The following is an 18,469-nucleotide window of genomic DNA, read 5'->3' on the forward strand; positions in this document are numbered from 1 at the left end:
TTCTGTGGACACAGTGCAGCGTATCGACTCCGGCTTCATGACACAAACACTCACATGTCACTTTCTCCTGCTGATTGTCTGGCAGCAGGTACGACTCACAAGTGTGCTCAAGCTTGAAACAATACGCTGCGTGTTTGCACGTCGCGCTGGTTCATGACCGACTCCGAGGGGGTGAGTGCGGGCCGTGCTTACTTCAGCAAACATCCTCTTCCCTTGAAAAGAATCTGGGTCAGAGAGCGGGGAGTCATGTGGTGTTAATGCTAAATTACAGGTCTGAGCGATCGTAGGAATGAAGTTCAAGCTTTTCTTAAAGAGACAGTCGTTTTCATTTCATCATCAGAAGCGTCTGGACAGACTTTCTCAGAAACTCAAGGCGATCCTTTAAAAGAGTTTCATGCTATGAGGATCAAACATGTACTAGCACGGATGTTTCTCCAGACCAATCCATTAAACTGTAACAGGACGCAGCGATTCACTCCCAGTATGACCCAGTTAGGCCCCTCCACTGTCCCCAGTGTTTGAGACACGGCCTCTACCCGGGCCCGCCGCCCCACTTTATCAGCCAACCATTAAAAAAACAAAACAAGAATAGGATGTGCGTTCACACCGGAGCCGGTTTGGTTTGGTGCAAACACTCGGAGACATCGCTTTGCGTCCAAGTGCACCAGAGTTCGGCTCGCTGCAGCTGAGAACGAGTTTCAGACCAACAAAGGGAATTGAATCCTAAAAAGCAGTGCATTGTGGGTTGAGTTTGACCTTCTGTAAATGATGTCAAATAGAGACGTCATTTACAGAATGCAGAGCGTGACTAACGTTAGCTTTACAAACAGCCTGCTTGCAGGTTAACGTCCACGTGTCTGTGCCCAATGTGGTCCATCTGTGCGGCACTACGGGGTGCCGATCAACCGATCATCCAAACTTTGTCCTATACACTTTATTGTCTGTTCCAAGCACAAAAATAAACTACAGTAAATCCATTAATGTCATAAAAAACTACAGATGAGCTAAAGTCCCCAGGCTGTGTTTTGTGGTCAGTCCACCTGCGATCCTCTTTTTGTTTGCATCGATGGAATAATCTGTCAGATTTAGTGATTTCAGCTCTGTGTTTCTAAAGCTTTTTGTTCTGTGTTGCATAAGTTCCCCGTGCTGCCAGTGGGCGACTTGTGAACTGTTAACTGACCTGACTGCTCTCAGTGTGTGTGTGTGTGTGTGTGTGTGTGTGTGTGTGTGAGTGCATCTGAGGTTTCATGTGTTTACATCAACTCACGTCTCTGTAAACATGTTTATTTATAGTCTTTAAAAATAATCGGTTTTTAAAATCTCTCTTCAGACCAAGCGGAAAGCTCCGGCGCCGCTGAAGTGCAGCGTCCTGCAGAAACAATGCACACAGTTATTGATAGTAACGCATGTCAAAGTGTGCACGAGGACTTCCTGGTAAACAGGAAGCAGATGTCACACATTTAGAAAGTCCATGTTACACTTTTAATGCTTTTTATTGATGTTGTTGTTTTTGTTTGTTCCACTGAAGTTCAGCTCTGAACTTTCTTCGGCCAACTTTTGAAATCAATTCTAAAAAAACAAACGTTTATCGGCAGAGCGTGAATGAGAGTGAGTTTAGTGCATGTGGTTCATGGTTCATACTGTGAGAGGTCAGGCAGGCTTGGAAATATTTGTATCTTTTTGTTGTGGGTCTCGTGAGTGCCCTCTCTATAGCCTCTCTAAAATGTGTGTGTGTGTGTGTGTGTGTGTGTGTGTGTCAGTGTGCTGACTTGCCATCTGCAGCCCTCTGTTCTACATAAAGGTCTATTCATCTCAAACAGCTGGTGGACACACTGACCTCTGTCATTCTTTCTCTGTCTGTCTCATACTCTGTAAATATGAACGTTTGAAGCCTGAGTGACATCACCCCTGTGTGTCCCTGCAGGGGGCGCTGGAGTCCCCCGTGTGTCCCTGCAGGGGGCGCTGGAGTCCCCGTGTATCCCTGCAGGGGGCGCTGGAGTCCCCCGTGTGACCCTGCAGGGGATGCTGGAGTCCCCCGTGTGTTCCTGTAGGGGGCGCTGGAGTTCCCCGTGTGTCCCTGCAGGGGGCGCTGGAGTCCCATGGATGGCGGTCTCCCTGCTGGAAATGCTGTCTCAGGCTAACTTTGAGTCAAGCTAACGACGCTTAGGCGGGTTTTAAGCCTCCTGACAAACCGTTACACGGCGCCCACCTGTCAATCATGTCAGCCTGACTGTGGCTCGTACGTATCGTTCATGAAATAAAATAAAAGTTCCCCCTCGCACAGTGTGTGCCGGTGATGATGATAACTCACAAGACCTGTTTGTTTTTTGAACCAGGCTGTAAACAGATTCACCGAGCCATGTGTCTGTGTTCCTGCAGACAGCCTCTAGTGGACACTCGATGAACTGCAGGATTTTGCACAGCTGCATTGACTTCATTTGCTGCTTGGTCTGCGTAGCTCCACCCCTCCTGCTGATCTTGATCCTACGTGTATAAGGTCTAAAATGACCTCGTTTTATTGGATGTAATATAGGAATTATAGGTTGACTTCAGAGTTGGTCTCTTTGAACGATGGCCTCAGGTCATGTAACTGTGTTAATCTGTGTTTATGTCTCTGTTTCTCTCCTGCACTTCACCATCCTCTTTTCCAAAGTTAATCTTCTCCTGTCTGAACACTCAGCTATTTCAGGAACTCTAGTTTGTGTTGGAAAGAGTTGTGTTGTTATTTTCTGCTTAATTACAGTCTCCCTCTCTCTCTCTCTCTCTCTCTCCCTCTCTCTCTCTCTCTCTCTCTGCTTTCTGCCTCTCTCGCCCTTGCGCCATATGATCTCCTGCTGGTTGTCCCATATTTGTCTTTCTCTCTTTCTGCTGCCGTGGTTGTTTTTCTCCTGTTAGGGCCTCCGTTTCACTCTGCTGATTAAGCAACATTTTTATCATGCACACACACATTCACACACACACACATTCACACACACACACACATTCACACACACACACGAGTGCATGGCATAGATGGATCACCGTGCATGAACTGTATCGTGTGCCACAGTCATCAGATATCAGGTTTAGGTTCCAGTTGCAGGTCTGCAGATGTTAAAACTAAAGAAACTAAAGCAGGTTAAGCATCGAACCTAAACATGAAACCTGAAGCTAAACCACGTGTGCCTGATATTCATGCTAATAATCTCAGTTTAAGAATGCACAAAGGCATGGATTAGCAGAAACACACACACACACAGATTATCACAGCAAAGCTCTGCTGTAGCTCCCAGAGGAGAATCCGTGTCTATTTTTGGCCGTGTGGAGGACTTAATGTTGAGTGAGAGAGAGTTCAGAGGGAGGCGATTGAATAACAGACGAGCTCCTCTGCAGACTGATGGAGAGCACCGAGGATTAGAGCTGCTGCGCTCGTTAGCGTGACCACACGGCCAAGCGTTCGGACTTTGAAGGGAACGCTTGCATGCTCCTTCAGCAGACTTTGAAAGGAGCCTGGTTTGTAGCAGCATGCAGCTGCTAATTAGTTTAAAGGGACAGTTCAGTTGTTGTTTTGTTTTTTTAAGTGGGGTTGTTTGAGAACATGAGAAACTGGACAGCACAGCGTGGACAGCCTTCAACACGGTGACTCAAAATAAGACAGAGTCGGTAAAGTAGATGTCATGTTCTCTGTGTCACAGACTCGACAGTGCATCTCTCTTGTAGACTAAGCATGCTTCATGATCATATAAAGCCACCCCGTGCTCAGACCTGGTTAGTCCTGGTTTAGTGTGAGGAGGGACAGTCCTGCTACGTGTTCGTGTCGGCTAATTCACAGACACTTTTTGTCTTCTGACCATCCTGACAGGCAGATAATGGATGACTGCATCATGTTGTTTTGGAGCTGCCAGTCATTGAGGGTTTAGTCTGACCGCCCATGGACAGAAGCAGAAGTCCTCCAAGAGGGGGTTCAACTCCAACCCGTGGCTCCTTTCCTGCTCGTCATTCCCACTCTCTCTCTCTCTCTCTCTCTCTTACTGGTTTGTCTCTCAAATAAAGATGCAAAATAAATCTTCATTACAACAAAATCAGCTCTTTTTTGCAGCCGTCCTGCTCTGATCGATGTGACAGCAAGAGGTGTTAGAGAGACTTCTCCTTGAGCTGAATTTCTTTATTTTTAGCTAAACTGAAAGGATTGAAAATCCCTTTTAAGATTTAAAAATATCAGAGTGGCCCTTTAGGAGCTCCTCTGTTAATCAGCGTCCACGTAACAGAACCACAGCAACACTGATTCATTTCAGCACAAGGAGCTTTAATTCATGTGAAGGAGGAAAACAATCTGACCTCTGAGATGTAAGGAAGCTGTCACATCACAATCACACGCACACAAAGACAAACGTGCACGAGCGTTCAGCCCCGTGACCTTGAAGGCGACGGCGAGATGAATGAGAACACGGAGAGAGTGAAGGTGTTTCTAAAATGTGAGCAGAGGAGTAGCACAGCTGCCCTAGTAAGAAACAGATGAGCCTCTTTTTTTCCCTGCTCCCCCTCATGCTGCTCGTTCCGCATCCACGTGAGCGAGGAGGGGACGCAGGGAGGAGGGGTGTGTGTGTGTGTGTGTGTGTGTGTGTGCAGGCAGGGAAGTTTGAAGGAGGAACGTGAAGGGGATCAGGATTGATGAACATCGCTGCTGCATGGCAATCCCGCTCCACCCGCCGGCCAAAAAGCCAGCTTCACCAGCTGTTCGCTCGGATGAGTCAGTCGTGAGAGTTTCATTTTCTTAAAAGCGAGAGAGAGGAAGAAGAAGTAGGCCGCGGCAGCAGCGATAATTTAGGTTATTAATATGAGAAGCATACAAGGTCACCTTTTGACCTTTTGAGCTGTGTCGATCAGGACATATCAGAGAGAGATGATTTGACTTGACTCGTTTCCTGCACTAAGACGTGAACACATCCAAAGGAAGTAAGCTGCTGAGGATAATAATAGAGCAGTGGAGTTTGGTGCAGATGTACCTCCCTGTGATTACAGAAGTTAGGAAGATGTTTTTAAATTCAATCAGAATGTGAAGACTGAACGACACGTTGGATTGAAATCAGCACAAAGAACACATGAAGAACGCCGTCGATTTTTCTGTGGACGGAGCAGGACGTGGTCAGACTTGAACCCGAGCCGCCCGGAGGACCAAAGCCTCTGTACATGGGGTCACACTAGCCGAGGCCCACGTTAACCACACTGTGCATCACCTCCCTTTGTGGAAAACTCCATCAGGGACGGAGGTGTAGGGTTCGATCCCCAGCTCCCCAGCCCGTGTGAGCAGGACCTGGAAACTTACAGGAGTGCATGAGTGACGCAAAGCTTCAAAAAAAGAAACAAAAAATCATGGTCATTTTTTTTTTGTTTAAGACAAAAAAAACCCACTTTACTCAGGATTGCGTGACCCACACTGACTCCACATGTGTGTCTTGTTTGCGGACAACAGAAGTCTTAAAATGACTCATAGCCCTCAGCAGTCATGCAAGCAGTCATATCGTGGGAGTCATCTCTTAACTGAAGGAAATGACGGATGTCTCGTATGGAAACTAAAGAGGAACTACTGCTCTCTGATTCTGTCTCATATCTTCAGGTATTTAGTTTCAGTTTTGGCCACGAGCCCAGACGGGAAGCAGCGAGCGTTGGGCTCGGGGAGCCACAGATGCTCCTTGGACAGAAACACGTGTTCCAGTCAGCTGCTCGTCTCTGCATGGGAGCGTGTCTTCGCGAGAGGGAGACCTGTCGGACACTTTGCAGCAGACCTGTGGCTCCGTGTGTGTTAGAGAAGAGTCGTCACCTCCTCACAGATCTTTTGTTTATTCTCCCTGAAATGTGCGTCTCATTAGTCTCTCTCCCTCCTGCAGTGTTTCAGAACAAAAACTTGGCTCTGACTTATTCAAATGTTCCTTCTAAGGACAGATAATCAGCGTTCACACAACCAGGAACTGAGCCATTAAATGGGATTTAAACTTTTGAAGGTCCTACTGGGAAAAGACTTAATGTCCTCTAAAGCTAACCTCGATGACGATGTCTGCAGATATGCATCAAACACTTTATGTTTGAGTGGTTTTATGTGGTAGAAAATGATTGAGCACTATCGAGCATGTATGTTTAGTTTGTTTTTGGACTGGAAATGTTAAGATCTCTCTTCCTCCTCCTCGTGCATCGCTCCTCTTCTCTCTCTCTCTCTCTCTCTGTCTGTCTGCACTGCCCTTTTAAACGGCGTCTGATTCCTGGCATGGTCACACGGCCAGCGTTTCCCGTCACTGCTGTCTGTGTATGAAGGCCGCGAGCTCCTCTTCTAGTCTGCTCTGTCTGAAACACTTAGCCTGAGCGTCTCTGTCTCTGAAGGACAACGTTACCGTGCACGAGTGTCAAAACGTGTCTCTCTTAGTGTGTGTGTGTTTTCTTTTGTTTGTTGTTTACCCAAGCCTGTGTGTGTGTGTGTGTGTGTGTGTGTGTGTGTGTGTGTGTGTGTGTGTGTGTGTGTGTGTGTGTGTGTGTGTGTGTGTGTGTGTGTGTGTGTGTGTGTGTGTGTGTGTGTGTGTGTGTGTGTGTGTGTGTGTGTGTGTGTGTGCGCGCGCCTCAGTGTCCATGCTGTCTGAATCTTTGGAGTGAGTCATCCTCGGCTCCTCGGACAGCAGCAGCAGTAACGCTGGACTCTGGCGCCATCTAGTGGTGTGTTATAGATAAAGCACCTTTCATAACCTCAGCTGACTCTTTGCTTCACTACAATGTTTAACAAGCTCTGACTTATGTTTGTTCCTTTACCTGCTGTCTCACGTCGACTGATATTACACACTGAAAGCTTCGCGATGCAAAGGTCACTGCGAGGTCTGCAAAACAAACACCGAGAGGTCGTTATTGATGTGGTGTAAAATGCAAATTACAAACCTGCTCGAGTCAGAACAACAACTCCTAAAAGTCGGAAAATATTTGAGCCATGAACATCGAAACCTTTAAAATCCCCCTCATCCACATCAGCTTGAAGTTTTCTGCCATTCTCGCCGTTCTTATCATAGAACCTGTTAGCATAGCTTCCAAGCGATTATGGAAGTGAGGTCCCATCCACTGACCTGTCACAGTTCTGCAGCTTCAGTGGTCGAACACATTGGGACCTCACGATGCAGTTTCACCCCCTCTACCCAAAAACAGCCTGTGATGGCCCAAAAGGCCGATCATCGAGGCTCCTCTTCAGGACAGAAACAGAGTTTTCCCGACTCAGGGGAAAATGAGGGCAGGGTGCACGACCATCCAACAACACCAGCAGGTTTCTAAAGATACACAGCTTCATGCAAATGGGTGAAATATCCCTGCAAGTGTTCAGTGTGAGCTGCAGTGTGAATGCAAACAGCTTGGCCTTTAAATCCAAAGTTTCTCCTCCCCGAGTGTTTAAGAGTATTCAGAAGTCCGAGTGAGCCGACGTGAGAACGCAGCAGGATACAATCAGGTGAATTCCCCCTGAGCGAGTCGGAGGGGGGAGTGACGTTTATTCCCGGTGATCGCTGCACCAACATACGTCGTTTTTTTAAAGCTCTGGCTCTCTGTAAAAGGGAATGTTTATCAAAACTAGTGCCAACAAGTTTACTGCACATCCTTCCTCTTCATTGAATACTGATTTTATCTGTGAATAAACTGAAGGTTCAACCAGGTCAGGAAGAAAGTGCTTCAAATGAATTCACTAAAGAACAGAGAGCAGTGTTTTAATCTTTATCAATCAGCAGCGTGAAAGCGCCGACTCTAAACCGCTGAGTCATTATAGAAAGCAGTTATCGAGGCAGCTAATAGTCCGCTGTCATCTGGAGATAAGGACACCTGCACATGAATGAGTGTATTAATGTGCTGCAGTTTGGAGATAAGCTCCATGTGTTGTAGATTAGAGCTGAAAGGGTTAAATATTAGAGGATTAACAGAGTGAGTTAGACGGTGTGAACAAGCATGTTTTTGTCTTTTCAGGCTCTCTGTTGCTGCAAAAACAGAGAAAAAACAGAGAGGAGGACAAAACTGCAGCGACAAAAATGATCTATTTTAACAAAACAAAAAAGGCAAAAAACTAAACAAATCCAAAGTCCTTCAAGAAAACACGGGAAGCCACGAGGAACAGGAAACATCCAAACGCAGAAAAACGACACAAGACAACAAGCTGACACAGCGGGGAAGAAACACGGACATGAGGGTAATCAGACACAGGTGAGACTAATGAGACAGGTGAGGACAATCAGGACCGAACGGAAACACACAGAGGCTGGACTGACACAACACTGAAGATAACTACAAACTACTAAATCATGAAACAAACATGACTAAACTGTCTGTCTACAAACCCAGAATCAGAATGAGAATCAGAATCGATTTTATTCTGAGGAATTTGTCTTGGTGCAAAAGAAAAAACAAAAAAAAAAGCTAAAATAAGTCCTTGATGAAATAAAATATGAGAAGAAATTGCCAATATACAAAATAGAATTTAAAAATGTTCAATATAAAGAATATAAAACACAAAACAGAGAAAAGTCCTTCCTCTCCTTCAGACCGCTGATCCACACACAGTAAAATAACTCTCTATAAACCCTGCAGCGTCCTGCAGATCACAGCCAACTTTCTTTACAGCTGCATGAAGAACATTCAATTTCATCAAATCCCTCCAAACAGCCATAATAATAAATAATAACTTTTATTAATGAGCGTCTTTCAGGACACACAAGGACACTACAACAATTAACAGTAAAACACGACAGGGGATAAACTCAGCATACTAAAGGCTACATGAGGAGGAGGAGGACAGGGACACGTGCAGCGGGATTGTTAAAGTGAGGGGGTGAACAGGTGAGTGGATAGTTACCTGAGTGTCTCCTGCAGGAGAGCTGAGCAGGGAGTCTGTGATCTTTGAGAGCCGCTCGGACAGATAAGACTTTATTGAATTATAAGGAGAGATGGAGAGTCTATTATTTCGGTTTTCAGTAAGAACATAATGCAGCTCGTGGCCACACATAGGGTGCAGCATGTATTTGTGATGTGACAGCAGATGGCTCTGAGCGCTGTGAGGAGAAAACGAAGACGATAAGACGGGAGCGAGCGCGTCTGATAAACTTGTGTTCGGATGGATGCTGAAAACCTTCGGCCCAGCAGGGAAGAGAAAATGAAAAAGAATCTCTAAGCAGAACACCCAACAACAACGTTTGCAGATGAATAGTGGGAATATGAGAAATCATAACCACGGCATCAATAAAAACTACATCTGGAACATGATTTATTCATGGAGCTTGCCTCCCGAACACGGAGGATTGTTTGAGCGTGAACATCACGGCCTGTTTGTGTTATCTCCTCGCCTCCTCTTCTCTTTTCTCATTAAGCAGCCGGCGGAGGAACATTACTTTAAATATTAAGAAGAGTGATTATTTTGGCAGCGCTCATCCTTTTTTCTTTTTCTTGTTGTTGTCTCTAAAACAGAAGCTGCGTGGCGTGGGAATACAGAGAGAACCGAACCGGCTGGGTTTGTTTTTTTCTTTTTTTCTTGAAGGTGCGTGCAGTGATGGCGCCGACAGAACACGGGCCAATGTTTACTCATCCTGGGATTGAAAGACTCCCCTGTCTTTACAGAGGAGTTGGAAGTTAACACACATGCTTCCATACAGACAAATAAAGCCTTCTGAGTCCTCCTCTCGCCTTCTGCCACTTCCTCCTAAATTAGTTCTCCTCCCTTAAACTCTTCTTTCATCTGCTGTTCTCTGTCAGGCTTCCAAATAAATATATATGTGAGAGATGTTTACTTTATTAAATGGCAAAATAACCTTGCTATAACACACTGTTTACAGGTAAACTCGATGTAATGAGTCTGTAAATGTGAACGGTTGAAGCCTGAGTGACATCACCCACCTGTGCCTGCAGGGGGCGCTGGAGTCCCATCGATGGCTGTCTCAATGACACAACCCGTAAAGTCACAGAGATCATGTTTATTTTCATACATTTCTGTCCTGTTTTATTTTATTTTCCTGCCTTGTGCCTCCCGGTGTTATGACCAGTGACTCTGAGACAGAGGGGGTTGATTGGTAATGAGGTTTATTGCAGGGGAAGGAGATGAAGATGGGTTGAAGATGTTGGCAGAGTGAAGAAGAAGATGGCAGAGGAGAGCAGAGGAGTGTGAGCGTGGCTGATAAGCAGCTTGGAATCCAGAGAGCAGGTTGAAGCAGATGGACGAGCAGGACGGCAGGTGGGTGAGTCTTTTTTTCATTTTTTTTAAACCTTGTTTATTGAGCCATCCAAACACAATTAATTTATTTTTTTAAATGAGAAATTGATCAAATACATATAAAACTAATAATTGTGTTTGCCCAATACTTTAATTTTTTATTTTTTTTTACAACAAAACGACAAACAAAGACCTCACATAAATAACCACACACACAACATCCACAACAACTCAAACAACAGCAACAACCAGAAAAAAAACACAATGTGACACACAAAACAAAAATGACACACACATCCCCAATAACACAACCTTTATTTCTTGTCAGTATTTAAACAGTTTATTCAACCACAGTAATGTTTCCATCCCTCCCCTGTACAGTATCTACATAAAACGATATCATGTCATTTTCCCAGTTTATCTGCCTGCCTGGATCTGTCGCCATGGAGACCATGTTTTAATACATTTTGCAGTCTCATTTTAAAAGCGATGTTCTCCATTATGTAAATACCCTTAAAAATGTCCAAGTCTCATATGTTGGGGGTTTAATGTTATTGCCTTCTTGGCTGCTACGAGAAGTACATGTCATAAATAAATACATATTATTCCTGCTTTTTATTGTTTCTGAACCCCCCCCGCCCCCAGTGAGGGGTCAGGCGGGTGAGTCCTGAAGCAGTAAGATAAATATGAAGACAAAAGGCAGCGTTTAAAATCGCTCCAGAATCTTTTCGATGAGCCTGAGACGTGTACATACTGCTGGTGAAGAGTCGGTGTGCAGGTCTGAGCAGGTGGATGGTGTCATAGAATAGTTACTTAGTTCATGTGTAATGTTAATTCACTGTCGCTGATGTCAGTCAGACCTGATACAGTCAGCAGCTCTTCCTGATCTCTGCAGGATGTTTGGGAGAACGTGTTGTTCCCTCCAGGCTGCTTGACGTCACAGATGAGTCTCGATGGGTCAATTTGACCCTGATGATGATGTACATCATCTGATGTATAACCTTTCATCAGTGTAAGTCTAAGGAGTCTTATTGAGTGGAGTCAAGTCTTGATTATTTCCTGCACAGATGGTATGAGCACCAATCAGGAGGGAGCCATGACACCCTGACCTGATTGGTGCACACCTGAGTCTTGTTATCTCCTGATTGTCTGTGTGTGTCCCTGCTCCCTCCCTCATGTTACCAGTGTTCCTTGTGTCACCTATTTCCAGCCTGATTCTCCCAGTGAGCCTTCGAGTGTTTTCTTTTTTTTACCTTCCGAGTTTGGATTTGTTTGCTTGTTTTCGCATTATTGTCAATAAACTTCATCCAATTAAAACAGATGAGTCATCATCAGGGAGTCACCCCCCCCCCTGTGCAGATCACACCTGTTTGTTTTTTTTCAACCAGACTGTAAAAACAGGCTTTTTGAATGGGTGTGTATGTGACTTCCTGTGCTTCTGCAGCCAGCCTCTAGTGGCCACTTGGGGAACTGCAGGATTTTAACACTTCAGCATTTGCTTCGTTTTCCAACTCTGGAGTTTGCTGAATGTATGTCACATTTTTTTCTTCTTCTTTGAAACACAGACGTAGATTTACTGATCAAACAGAAATGGGAGCATATACTCGAAGAAGCCGTTACCTTCACCGTCATTATTATAATCTCGGTCTTCTCTGACGTTCGGGACCTTATTCAGGAGGATCTAAAATATTCAGAGCATCCCAACAGGTAATCAGAGCTTTAACCAGGTTACACACACACACACACACACACACACACACGAGCATGTCCCCACAGTGCACACAGTTTAACAGCTGCTGAACAACGTAGCCGTTAAATATTTCATGGTGAACACACGTCCTCTCCTGCAGGCGTTCTGCGAGGCGTTCTGCACCCCCCCCCAAAAAAGCTCATCTATGACTTATTAATGCCACAGAAGTAGAGTGATGGGGAGGAAATGACACGACTGTGAGGGGACGAGTGCGAGCAGCGAAGGTGGTTTGTGTTCAAGTTTGCTCATTAAGAGAAAGTTCGACGGGTGAACTTGAGTCTAAAAAAAAACCTGACGCGTCCTTGAACATCGAATTCTCTGCTTTTGTCCTTTTGCTGCTCCGTCTTCTTTCAATCATTTCTGTAGGGTTTGTCTTTTTGATGATAGACAGTTTGAATGTTGTGTTAAGAGGCTGCATTGACTCCACCTCTCCAGGTTGTGGGTTCAAGTCTTCAACCTTTTTTGGTGCTTCAAATTAAACTGTAGAAAATGGACAACAAACCTCTATAGCAAAGATATCCCTGTGCACTGATGTCACGCCTAACAGAAGCTTTTCACATTTTGTTGAGGTCTGACCCTTTAAGGTGTCGAGTTTCAAACCAGCATCATTTCAGGTTCAAATATTGTGAAATAAACATATTTGTAATACATGAAGTTTTTTAAGGACTTAACATCTTCCCCTCCGTGACGCTTTGACGACAGACATCCTTTCAAAGTTCCTGATGTTGCTCTGTTGAAAAGGGAAGTCTTGTATCATGCTGTCCCCTCGCACTCTCTGGGACACTGTGAGTGTAATCTCTTTGGTCCATTACAATGACAGAATACAGTTTGTGTTGTGTCAGCAGTATCTTTGTCACTCCTGTGAGAGTCAGGGCAGCTGTTCAGACACTTCACTGAGCAATAAAACAAAGTGAGGACGGAGATGTGTGGTTCATGAGAGGCCGGAGCTGGGGGAGTGTGAGACTGCTGCAAGGGTTTTCCTCATTTTATAGGATGACTGCACTGTTTATTAACGGGTTCTTTAAAAAACCTCATAGAGACGTGTTTTCTTTTCAGGCCGAACTAAGAAGGGTCTCCGTTCAAGTTCAGTCCAAATCTTCATTTAAAGGAAGAGAAGAAGCATTACACACTTGTCCTCTACAATTTCTCCAAACACCTCTCTCTCTCTCTCTTTTTCTTTCCCTCCATATGCCGTTCAGTTTCCTCCATTTTTTTGTCTTTTTGTCCCCTTCTTGTTATACACGTTGAAACGTGTCTTTTCCTTTCCCTTGCTTCCTTTCCTTCTTCCTAAATCTTGCCTCCATATTCCTTGCAGTGACTCGCTCTTCTTCCTCTTCACATGCACACTCCTGAAGACTGCTCCTTAAATCCTCCACACCTTGATAATCAGTTTATTCAGGAAGCTTTGCAAATTAATAAAACACATAATTATAGATAAAAATGCTACTTTTCATCTGCAGTCCCCTCGCCTTGATGTTAAAGAGGCTTTTAAAATACTAATAAACAAGAAATAAAAGAGAAAAAACAAGAAGAACACAAGCAGAAGAGAGCTCAAAGATAAACAAGACAGAACAGTTTAGAAGATAAAACAACAGGACGGATTCACTGATGAGAAAAACACAGCTGCTGAGAGCAATAAAAGCAATCGTGAAATAAATTAAAAACAACAAGCACATGTTTAAATGTTTTATTTTAGGTCTTCCCAGTTTAAAAGCTTTAATTAATTTATTTTTTTAAATTGAGCAGCGATGGAAAAGTTCAGTTTTTGTAACTAACATTTTAATGGCTTGTTTGTGTTCTGATTAAAGTTGTTTCAGGCCTGCGAGCAGCTTGTCAAACAATAATTCAGATGAGTGAGAATCATGGAGCGTAAAAAAAGCATTTTTGTCGCCTCTGTAGAAAATTTGCAATATTGGATTTAATCATTCTGAAAGTTTTTTTTTCCACTTGTGTCTTAAAGGAGAGGTTTGAGTTGATTAACACACCAAGATATTTAAAGTCACTCACAACCTGTCATTTTTCATCTTCAGTGAGGAGTCATGAGTGGGTTTATTAGTTTTGCAGAAGAGCACCTGTTTCTCTTAGCCACGTTGTAACCTGAGCCATGAACCTGCTGAGCTTAAACCTGCAACCTGCTGCCTCGGCTCTGCCATGATCAAATACAACAGTATCATCTGCGTACATTATGGTTACAACCTCTGGACAAATGGATGGAAGGTCATCAGTGTGAAAGCTGAACAAGAGGGGACCGAGAATGGATCCTTGCGGGACACCAGTAGGTAACTGCATCAACTGGGATCTATGATTATTATTTATTGAACTGATATCCAGATGGAAGATAATCTGCTAAACTATACTTATTATTATATTATTGAATTTGTGTTTTGATGGCATCTTTTAGATTAGGCTCAGAGCTTTCTTCTTTCTTCCACCGCTTCCCGGTTCTCTGGAGGAAGAAACCTTCGGGATTCTTCTTCTGGATTTGCCTGAAAAAAATAAGAAAATGGTCCTTAAAGATCTACTGAATTTAAATTGTTCTGTGAAAGTGTGTGTGTGTGTGTGTGTGTGTGTGTGTGTGTGTGTGTGTGTGTGTGTAAGTGGCGATACACAATTAAACGAGCTGTATTTGTAGTAGCAGCACATATTGTAGAGGGAACTCTGCTTAACCCATTCATTTAAACTGAGCTAATTAGAGGAGCTGTCGAGGGAGAAGGCCCTCACTGGGCTGTATGTATATGTGTGTGAGTGTGTGTTTGTGTGTGTGTGTGTGTGTGTGTGTGTGTGTGTGTGAGAGAGAGAGCAGGTTTTTCAGAAGATAAATGGATGCTGCTTAACAGTGCAGTAAATACAGAGGTCTCACAAGGGTATTACAACTCTGGCTCGCTTTATTTTCTGTGTAACTCTCTCTCTCTCTCTCTCTCTCTCTCTCACTAATCCTTTAACTCTCGCTCACTCTCTTCTTTCAGCGCATTAGATATGAACTCAAGGATTTAAGTCAGTTTTAATACAAAACTAATTGCAGTAATTTATCATCGGATTAGCTAATGGAAATCCAGAAAGCAAGAAGGAGCAGAAAACAACAAGGACTGCATCCATCGAATGGATGGAGTCCAGTAGTGTGTATACAGTCAAATTATGCCCATACGTGTTATTAATACACTCTGTAGTTAGCCAACAGGTATCCTCTGATCATCACGTATGTCCCAGGGAATAACAGCGAACTTCTAGGTTGTTTTTTTTTCCAGTGTGGCAAATGGTCGAGAGAGAGTCAGGGATGAACCCACGGCTGCTGCAACATGCTAACAAGCGCTAACTTCTCTTCAACAATGCAGCAGCCAGTATGTCCTCCTTCTAACTTTAGATTCTGCTCCTGAATGCTCTGGATCTGATTGGACCAGAGAAGGTAGGCGGGGCTTTGAAGGCCGTTTTGGACGCCCCTGGGTTTGCCAGATATGAGAGCAGTTATCAGGTCAAACCTCTGCAAGAGCTGGCTAAACACTGAAGCTTCAGTGTGAAACATGGCAACCTGCGTGAGCTTCGTGAAGCACGAGCTGTCAGTTAAATATCGCTCCTTTAAGGATGTGTGCATGTTTCCCTTTTTTCCCCCAAATCTACTCTTGTTTTTATAACCTTCTTCTTCACTTTGTCTCGTATTGTTTTTGTGTTTTTTTTTCCTTCCCCTCTCTGTTTGTGCCTCTGGTTCGGTCTCTGCAGGCAGGATATGATCATGTCTTTCATCACTATATCATCATCCATCACTGTAGGTGGTGCCTGTATGAATTGTGAGCGTGGCAGATGTTTCAAAAAGATATCACAAAAGTGGAGTGATGACACAGAATCAGCCGTTATTGATGATGAGAATTTGGATGTTTTTGGAAAGTAAAGGGAAACTTTAAGCGACAGCACAAACACAGAAATGATGCGATTAATCAGTCAGGCGTGGGTAAGTGAATGCATCCATTTCAAAGCTGCCGCGGCTGACAAAGCGTGGTGTGGAATAAACAGCGGAGTGGAGATGAGACAGATCTCTAAAGACAGGTGGAGGCGACGTGAAAAAAAAAAAAACAAGAGGAGGAAAAGTTGAGACTTTATTCTTCCATCAAAGTGACAGGCGGCTGGGTTTTTTTTCAACACGGGGAACAATTTCGACTCCATTTAGTTTCACATTAAAAATGTAATTGCTCCTCAAGATGAGAGAGTGATTCAATCACAACTTCAAAATCAGAACTAAAATGATGTGGATGAAATTATAGGCTGCTCTCAGCCATGGAGAGCCGCTGGGTGTTTCATACTCACAGCTAGACATCATTTTCATACCGATAACTAAGTCTCTCCCAGCTATTTTAATATCATTTTCTGAAGTCATTCAGTAGACTTATTATTTTCATCATTATCAACCAATCACGAAGCCCATCAACTATCATCCGATGACGATCAAGCCTCGGGCTGCCTCGACCAATTATTCAGGGCTTCTGTCGAAACCAGCGGTTCTTGAGCTCTGCGATAAGACGAGATCTGGGCCCTGACGTTTGTTGCTTCATGCTCCTCACTGTTTACAACTTTAACGAAGGAGAGACACGAGAACTTGATCGCTTCATGCTGATTTCTGTTCATGGAGTTTAAAAGAGAAGCTTGAATGATTGTCTCCAGCCCTGTTCACTCTGCCAGGATGAAGCTGCGATTCTGACGCTCCTTTAACCTTCACTCCTTTACTTCCACAAAACCAAAAGTCAATGTGAATTCACAGACTGGGACACCAGTCGCACGCCGTCACCTCATCAGAGTGTTTAAAGACTTGAAAACGGCTGAGCTTAGTGGAGGGGTTCAGGATGCTTACGTGTAACTTCTGCAGGACTCCTTTGAAAAAGACGTTTTTAACCTCAATCAGACTTTTCCTGGATCAATAAAGGTTCAATAAACAGTCATGGTTGTTTGTCTTTGTGGCATTGGTTGTTGTTGTTGTAGTTATGATGGTTATGCTTGTTTTGGTTGAGGTCGATGTCATTGTGTTGTTTGCCTCTTCAGCCTCCTGCCATCGGGGAGACGGTACCGCAGCCTGCGGGCCGGCTCTACCAGACTGAGAAACAACTTCTTCCACCAAGCTGTCAGGAAGCTGAACTCTCTCCCCTCCCTCCCTCCCCTCTCTCCCCTCCCTCCCCTCCCTTCCCTCTGTCCCCTCCCTTCCCTCTCTCTCTTCCCTCCCCTCTCTCCCTTCCCTCCCTCCCTTCCCTCCCTCCCCTCCCTTCCCTCCTCTCTGCCCCCATGAACACTGAACATTGGTTTGAACATTCAAACAGAACCCTGGTCACTTATTGCACATTGCACGCATGCAGTGAGTTTCACTTTTCTTATAATCTTGTTTTATACTCCATTTTATTTCATTTTGTACTTTTTGCACATTTAGTCTTATTAATGTAAATATGATTTATCTTTTTTTACCTCGTTTTATTTACCGTACATTTTTATCTACATTGCACCGTGGGGAGGGGGGAAACGTAATTTCGATTTCACTGTATGTCTGACATATTTTGGAATTGACAATAAAGAAAACCTTGAACTTTGAACCTTGAACCTTGTTGTTCATTGTATTTATTGACGTGCCATGCACACAAAGTGCCCGACCCTCGTGCATTTATCAGACACCAGAAATGCAGCTGCATTGGTTTAACATGTTTATGACATCACAAAGTTGCACGCTGCTCTCACAGCTCAGTCTCTGTCGGTTTTTTTTCTTCGCCAGATAAAACCTGCAGCATAAAAAGGTTCCTCTTCTAAAGCACAACTCAGATGTTCAGAATCAGCTAACCAGAAGAAATCCGATACGATCTTGGAGGACATTTTTCCATCGAGTACTTTCCTTTACTGGGTCAGTAAACAAACTCAGCATTAAACCTGCTGCTCCTGAATGTGCACAGAGCGAGCTTTGCTTGTTGGTTAAATAACACTTTTATTTGGCTGCAGGGAGAGTCATCATACGACATAAAACTCAGATAATACATAAAAGTATAAAAGCAAGGTACATCGACTCAAGCTGTAGAAGATACAGAACCCAGAACACTACAAGACCTTCAAGGAACGAACAACCACATCAAGCAGGGGAGAGAAACCATGTCACACATTGATGTGGTTTTATTTACTCAGAGAGAGAAAGCGAGAGAGAGTGAGAGATAGCGAAAGAGAGAGAGAGAGACAGAGAGAGAGAAAGAGAGAGGGAGAGAGAGAGAGAGCGAAAGAGAGAGAGAAAGAGAGCGAAAGAGAGAGAGAGACAGAGAGAGAGAAAGAGAGAGGAAGAGAGAGAGAGAGCGAGAAAGAGAGAGAGAGAGAGAGAGAGAGAGAGAGAGAGAGAGAGAGAGAGAGAATGACGCAGCACCTCACAGCCACCACTAGATGCTACCAAAGAGCCATAATCCTCTGCCAGGTCCTCTTTCTGTTTTACCCACTTCTTCCCAGCCTGTGCTGTGATTCGAACTTGTGACCTACCAATCACAAGCCGGCTTTTCCAATCTCCGGCCTACAAACAGGGCTGTCCG

This window comes from Symphodus melops (genome assembly GCF_947650265.1).
Source record: "Symphodus melops genome assembly, chromosome: 2".
In the NCBI taxonomy this organism is placed as follows: Eukaryota; Metazoa; Chordata; class Actinopteri; order Labriformes; family Labridae; genus Symphodus; species Symphodus melops.